At 41.8% G+C, this 7,807-nt stretch overlaps 1 non-coding gene across 1 annotated transcript; it reads right to left on the bottom strand.

Moving 5' to 3' along the window:
* Window positions 1-5,963: 5,963 nt before the first annotated feature.
* On the bottom strand, window positions 5,964-6,036 carry TRNAR-CCU. The gene has a single exon. It is a non-coding gene; the product is annotated as a tRNA-Arg (tRNA).
* Between the last annotated feature and the right edge of the window lie 1,771 nt (window positions 6,037-7,807).

Below are 7,807 nucleotides of genomic sequence, written 5' to 3' on the forward strand. Positions count from 1 at the left end.
CAGACCGATCAGCCGTGCCACTGTGCCACTGGATCGGTCTGCAGACCGATCAGCCGGGCCACTGTGCCACTGGATCAGTCTGCAGACCGATCCAAAGTTGTGAGTCTCGAGTCAAGCTTCCAAGCTTGCTGCCCTCACCCCTGACGGTCCAGAGAGCGTGCTACCGAACCCTCTCCGACCATACATGCCAAGCTTCCACACTTGGACTTCCCAATTGCCTGGTTTCACTCACCAGGACTTTCCAATTGCCTGGCTTCACTCACCAGGACTTTCCAACTGCCTAACATCCCAGTTAGGACTTTCCCACTGCCTGGCTTCACTCACCAGGACTTTCCCGTGCCAAGCTCCTCGCTTGGACTTTTCCCAATCAGGTCAATCAGGTTAACCAAGTCAACCTTGATTAGTAATTAATCTGAGTTAATTTAATATCTGATTCAAACTTAAATCAGTGTCAACATCAAAACAACATCCAGGTCAGACTGTATCAACACAGACATCACACACCTTCATCACCACCACCATCCTGTCGCCTTCCTTTCATATCTTAGCTTTTCCTTTATCTGCGGTAGGAGGAAAAAAAACAAAAGATCTATAAGCGAAAACGCTTAGTAAGTACTAATCTATCTCACAAAAACATCGAAGTGCATAAAAAGAATGCAACAATACTAAAACTGAAATGCTAAAAGCAAAGCTGCATGTACTCATGGTATACAGAAATAAAACTGAATACTAAACATGCTCACTAACTGACAGGAAAGTAATGAAACAACTACTGTAAGCTTAGAATTAAAGAACTAAACTTTTATTGATTCTAAGCATAAAACTTGTTTCATTTTCTTATATCTTTATACCAGAAATTAATCTTTTAATTTCTTTTACTTTTTCTTTTCTTTCTTCTTCTTGTTCTTTTTCTTTGGGCCCGTGCTTAGTACCATCTTTTGCGCTCTCTAATAGTGATTGGGGTAGCGAGCCTCCATCCAGCCCTATGAGTATAAAGACCTCGGTCTTACCAGGGCCAAGACCTCGGAATTGGTCACCTGGATTTATTTAACGACAACCTCGAAAGTCGGGTACTAGCCTCTTACTTTAGTTTACTTGTTATCTCTTTTTAACTAGACCTTGGTCTTTTTCTTTACTCACACTTCTCATAATCCTTTATTAGAGCTTATTAGAATCCTGTAGATATATCTAACAAGTATAGGATTACAACTAACCAAGCATGCTATATAAAAATAACATAAGGGAAGTAGATCTGAACTCTCTAAGCATGTTATAAAACAAAGCAAAGGAAAACAAATCTGAACTTACTAATCATGCTATAAAATAGAGCAAAAGAAAGTAACTCTAAGCTTTCTAAACATGCTGTAAAATAGGGCAAAGAAAGCAACTTTAAGCTTACTAATCATGCTATAAAATAGAGCAAAAGAAGGTAACTTTAAGCTTTCTAAACATGCTGTAAAATAGGGCAAAGAAAGCAACTTTAAGCTTACTAATCATGCTATAAAATAGAGCAAAAGAAGGTAACTTTAAGCTTTCTAAACATGCTGTAAAATAGGGCAAAAGAATGCAACTTTGAGCTTTCTATACATGCTGTAAAATAGAGCTATGAAATTCTGAATTTCAGGTTGAAATGCTAAGGAACTAAGCAACTGAAATGCCAAGCAACCAAATACTAGAGTGCTAGAAAAGTAGCACAACAAGCTAACTCCGAATCATAAAAAACAAGGCTGTTCATGTTAACCCAGGAAGCTAAGAACTCAGAACTGAAATGCTGGGAACTAGGGTTGATCGGCCTCATTGAGTTGGCACAGGAAGGACCAAACAGAAATCTCAAAGAGGGATGTTCGTTCTACCAGACAGCACAAGAAAAAGAAATCTAACCAGATCTACTAATATAGAGCTGTTCTTTTCAAGTTAAATAGGAAAACTATGGCAGTAAATGCTCTAATCCGCATGGTATAAGGAACTAACAGTATAGGCAGAACATGCTGTCACCTGCACGGCCTAAGGAAACTAATAGCATAAGCAGGGAATGCTATAACCTACATAGCATATGAAACCCCAATTCGGTAGAAATCTCAACCAAGGTTCATCACCGAAAACATCCAAGCATGTAAACTCACGGCAGATTCAAACACAAGGAGAAACAAAACCTCAAACAAGGGTTGTTCGGTCTGTTACAATTGGAGCATCTCCATTACAAAACTCCAAACTCTCATGCAATTAGGTATAACTGTTCGGCTTGACAAACAGAGCAAGGAAGGAAAAACCCTAGCACAAAATTCTACTCGGCACTGTGAAATCCGGAAGCAAGGAAATCAAATCGAAGCTCGGAGCAACTCCTACCACAGGTGAGTAGTACTTACCCCTTGTTCTTGCACTTACAACCGAGAAGAAGGAAGGGAAAGGCCTTAGGGTTTTCGGAGGGCTCGGGTCTTGCAAAATCTTCGGCTTCCTCTTGTGCCCGCAAGTTCTTCTCCGTCGGGATGACCACCCACGGTGAAGGATTGCTGGAATAAGGCTTCGCCGGCGCCGGAGACCCAAAACCTAGCTTCCTCTTGGTTTTCGCCGAGAGAGAAGGCGCCGTCGCGAGGGAGAAGGAGAAGAAAAATTTCAGGAGAAAATGTTTTGGTTTTTGGAAAATCAAAACCTAATTCCCTTTCTTATACTCGGGTTATAATTAAAACCATGCTTTAAATCTAATTCTCTCCATATTGGATTAACAAAACCGTGTAGCTCAGACGGTTGGGCCGGTTTTGCTTGGGTCAGTCCGACTCGAGGTCGTGGGTTCGTGTCTCACCTTCAACTATTTTTGGTCAAAACTTCTTTCTTTTTGTAAACCTACTAAACGACCTCCAAAAATTACGTAAAAATACTCTAAAAATTCATAAAAATCTCTAGAATATTTTAAAAACATTTTCAAATATTTTTATGGACTTTTAGAACTTGAAATGGGGAAAATTGGGTCGTTACAATCCCCCGTACCTTATACAAAGTTCGTCCTCGAACTTAGAATAGTTCTGGATACTTCTGTCTCATACTGTCCTCCCGCTCCCAAGTGACTTTCTCGTACTTCTGGTTCTACCAGATGACCTTCACTAGTGGTACTTCTTTATTTCTTAATCTCTTAACTACTCTGTCCACTATCTGTGTAGGTCTGCTCTCATAACTAAGATCTTCTTGGATCTGCACTGACTGAGGCTGAATCACTTGGCTCGGGTCGTGGAGACACTTCTTTAGCATGGAGACATGAAATACATTGTGTATTGCTGACATGTCTTGTGGTAAGTCCAGCCTGTAAGCTACTTTCCCAATCCTCTCTATGATCAGGTAAGGTCCTACATAGCGAGGACCTAATTTGCCCTTCTTGCCAAATCTCATCACTCCATTCATAAGAGCGACCTTGAGGAAGACTGAATCTCCTACTTGGAATTTCAATGGTCAACGGCGTGTGTCAGCATAACTCTTCTGTCTAATCTAGGCGCTCACTCTGTCTGATCTTCCAATAGCCCGAGTTGTCGCATCTATCGCCTATGTCCGAATGCCCACTCTACTTCCATCTCTTTCTCTCTCCGCTTCTTGCCAGATATGGGTGATCCGATTTCGCCATATAGTGCTTCATAAGGTCCCATCTTGATGGTGGCCTGATAGCTATTGTTGTAGGCTAATTCACTAAGCACAAATACTTGCACCAACTTCCTTTGAAATCTAGCGCACAAGCTCCGAGCATATCTTCTAAAATCGATTCACTCGCCTGTCTCCATCATCACTGTGGATGGATAGTCTGTGAACTTGAATTTGGTGCCTAATGCATTCTGAACGCACTCCCAAAAGTGTGAGGTGAAGCGCCCATCTCTATCAGAAACGATAGATTTAGGAACTCCATGAAGTCTGACTACCTCTTTAACATATAGCTGGGCCAACTGCTCTATGGAGTGGGACACCTTGATGGCTAGGAAGTGAGCAGACTTGGTCAATCGATCTACTATTACCCATATCGCATCATATCCATTGGTGGTTCTTGGAAGACCGGTAATAAAGTCCATGGATATATCTTCCCATTTCCATTCTGGTATCGGAAGAGGCTGAAGAACTCCTCCTGGTCTCTGGTGTTCTGCTTTGACTCTCTGGCATGTCAAGCAGGTACTGACATATTTAGCTACATCTCTTTTGAGTCCGGACCATCAGAACCTCTGTTTCACGTCTTTGTACATCTTGGTAGAACCAGGATGCATGGAGTAAGGTATACTACATGAGCTTCTTCTAAAATTTTCTTCCTCAGCTCTTCATCATTGGGGGCACAAAGGCGGCTCCTCTGATAAAGAATTCCACTGTCTGATACTCGAAACTCCGAATTTTCTTCTTCTTGTATCCCTTGCTTGATCCTCTGGATATCTGGGTCATCACTTTGCTTCCTCTGTATGTTCTCAAGCAAGGTAGACTCTAAGGTCAATGCAGAGAGTTGCCCTTCAATAATTTCAAGTCCGGAATCTGACAACTCCTTCTGCAGTGGCAGGGCTAATGATGACAGAGACATCAGGGATGCACTGGACTTTCTGCTTAGTGCATCTGCCACTTTGTTAGCTTTGCCTGGGTGGTAGAGAATTTCATAGTCGTAATCTTTGACCAACTCCAGCCACCTGCGCTGTCTCATGTTTAAGTCTTTTTGAGTGAAGAAGTACTTAAGACTCTGATGCTCTGTGAAGATTCTACACTGAACTCCATACAAATAATGTCGCCAGAGTTTTAGTGCAAAAACCACAGCTGTCAGCTCAAGATCATGAGTGGGGTAGTTCTTTTCATAATCTTTGAGTTGTCTGGAAGCATCACTGTAGATGTCAAAACTCTTGTCACTCTGTGGAACAGTCAGAATGGAAGCACTGATCAATCTCTTCTTTAGCTCTTGGAAACTCTGCTCACATTTATCTGACCATTCAAATCTCTTGTTCTTTCTGGTGAGGCTGTTAGTGGAAAGACTATCCTGGAAAAGTCCTCCACGAACTTCCTGTAGTACCCAGCTAAACCAAGGAAGCTTCTGATCTCCCTGGCGTTCTTGGATCTATGCCATTTGTTGACCGCTCCTATTTTGGCTGGATCTACTTGAATACCTTCTTTAGAAATTATGTGGCATAGAAATGTCACCTGATCTAATCAGAACTAGCACTTTAAGAATTTAGCATAAAGCTGCTTTTGCTGAAGAGTCCGCAGCATTATTCTCAAGTGCGTGTCATGCTCCTCTGGGGTCCTTGAATAGACCAGAATGTCGTCGGTGAATACAATGACAAATTTGTCAAGATATTCTCTGAACACGCTGTTCATTAAGTCCATGAAGAACGCAGGTGCATTAGTCACTCCAAAAGGCATGACCACAAACTCGTAGTGTCCATATCTGGTCCTGAACGCCGTTCTGGGTATATCTCTTCCTTTCACCTTCAGCTGATGGTGCCCAGAGCGCAGGTCTATCTTTGAGAACACTGTTGCTCCTCTTAACTGATCAAATAAGTCATCGATCATGGGAAGGGGGTACTTGTTCTTGATTGTCACTTGATTTAAAGCTCTGTAGTCTATGCACATCCGCATTGATCCATCTTTCTTCTTGACAAACAACACAGGAGCTCCCCAAGGTGAGTGACTGGGGCGAATGAAGCCTTTGTCAAGTAACTCCTGTAGTTGTTCTTGTAACTCCTTCAGCTCTGCTGGAGACATGTGATACGGAGCTTTTGAAATTGGACCGGTTCCAGGAACCAATTCAATCTCAAATCTACCCATTTATTGGGAGGTAGTCCAGGTAGATCTGTTGGGAATACCTCGGGATATTCACAGACCACTCAAACCCCCTCTTTCTTACCTTCTTTCTGTTCTTCTGCACTTACTTGCCTGGAGCTCCGGGCTCCCTACTATCTTGTCTTCTATCTTGGCTGGCTTGAACTCTATAAACTCCTCATAGTGCTTGTTGGTGATAGGACTCCAGGTAGGGGTTGAACCTACGACTTTCTGCTTAGGAAACAGACGCTCTATCCACTGAGCTACAGGCGCTTCCTAGAACTCTAACCGAAAATGTGCCCAGGTCATCTGATCGGCTGCTCTCTTGGTCTTTATCCTCTCCCACCCCATACGAGCATCTCCAGACAGGCAGAAAGAGGCACACTTGACCTTCTCGACTTCTGGCCAGTCAAGAAGCTCCATTGTGCTCTCAAGTATCTTGAACCAAGCCTGGGCATCCCAGGGCTCAGTCGTGCCTGAGAAGCGTTCTGGTTTCAACTTCAGCCACTGGATGAGGTATGCTTCTTGTCTTCTAGGTGTTGTGGTGACTTCCAAGGCAACTGATGGGACTTCAGTCACCACTGGAGTCTCCACAGTAATGGTTGGGGGAGTGGGAGGAGCTAGCTTCTGATTGACCATTAGATTGGCAATCACTTGCTGTTGCTCGCTACTTGTCTCTAAAGTTGAGCAACAACTTCAGAGAGAATAGGCCCAGGGGTTCTGGGCTCTTCATTCTCCTGAACTCGGTCCTCAGTACGAACGGTACGAGGACGTCCTCTTCTTGACTTCTAATTATGCAGAGGAAAAAGACTAAATAGCTTCTCTAACCCTTCTAATCATATATATATATGAATAAAGAAAAGGGAAACAAAATCTTCTATCTTACTTAAGTACTTAAAAACAAATACTCTATACTGCAATTAATAATAAGGAAAGCAGAATAAAGAAAGAATTTAAATACTTTCTTACTTGGAGACGGCAAGGATGATGCTGATGTGTGTAATGATGTCTTGTGGTGGAGCTGTAACGACCACCCTTCTTACTACTACTACTCTCTAAAGATGACCGTTACTTAACTACTAACTCTACTTAACCGGTATGATTAAATATCACATGGAAACCCTACCGAAAAATTTCGGCAGAGTCTCCCCTGTACCGGTGACCAAATCTATAATACAAACATAGTATACGCAGCCACAGACGGCTGGAACATATTTTCCACAACCACACAGTAATAAAAATCACAATAAAAATAAAGAAACTACTCTAGCAATAGCAATGACTACAACACTCCACAAATAATAAAAGAGACTAGCTAGACATGCGGAAATAAACTCAACTACAATCCCAAATGTAATACAACATTAACAGAGGACTAAAAGAAAGTCTAGACAATTTTGCCAGCTACTTCTGGATCTCTCCACAGTCCAGACATCACACACCTTCATCACCACCACCATCCTGTCGCCTTCCTTTCATATCTTAGCTTTTCCTTTATCTGCGGTAGGAGGAAAAAACAAAAGATCTATAAGCGAAAACGCTTAGTAAGTACTAATCTATCTCACAAAAACATCGAAGTGCATAAAAAGAATGCAACAATACTAAAACTGAAATGCTAAAAGCAAAGCTGCATGTACTCATGGTATACAGAAATAAAACTGAATACTAAACATGCTCACTAACTGACAGGAAAGTAATGAAACAACTACTGTAAGCTTAGAATTAAAGAACTAAACTTTTATTGATTCTAAGCATAAAACTTGTTTCATTTTCTTATATCTTTATACCAGAAATTAATCTTTTAATTTCTCTTTTACTTTCTTCTTCTTTTCTTTTTCTTTTCTTATGCTAGAAATTAATCTTTTAATTTCTCTTTCACTTTCTTCTTCTTGTTCTTCTTTTCTTCTTTGGGCCCAGGCTTAGTACCATCTTTGTTTTGCGCGCTCTCTAATAGTGACTGGGGTAGCGAGCCTCCAGCCCTATGAGTATAAAGACCTCGGTCTTACCAGGGCCAAGACCTCGGAATTGGTCACCTGGATTTATT

This window comes from Zingiber officinale, chromosome 10A, assembly GCF_018446385.1.
Source record: "Zingiber officinale cultivar Zhangliang chromosome 10A, Zo_v1.1, whole genome shotgun sequence".
NCBI lineage: Eukaryota > Viridiplantae > Streptophyta > Magnoliopsida > Zingiberales > Zingiberaceae > Zingiber > Zingiber officinale.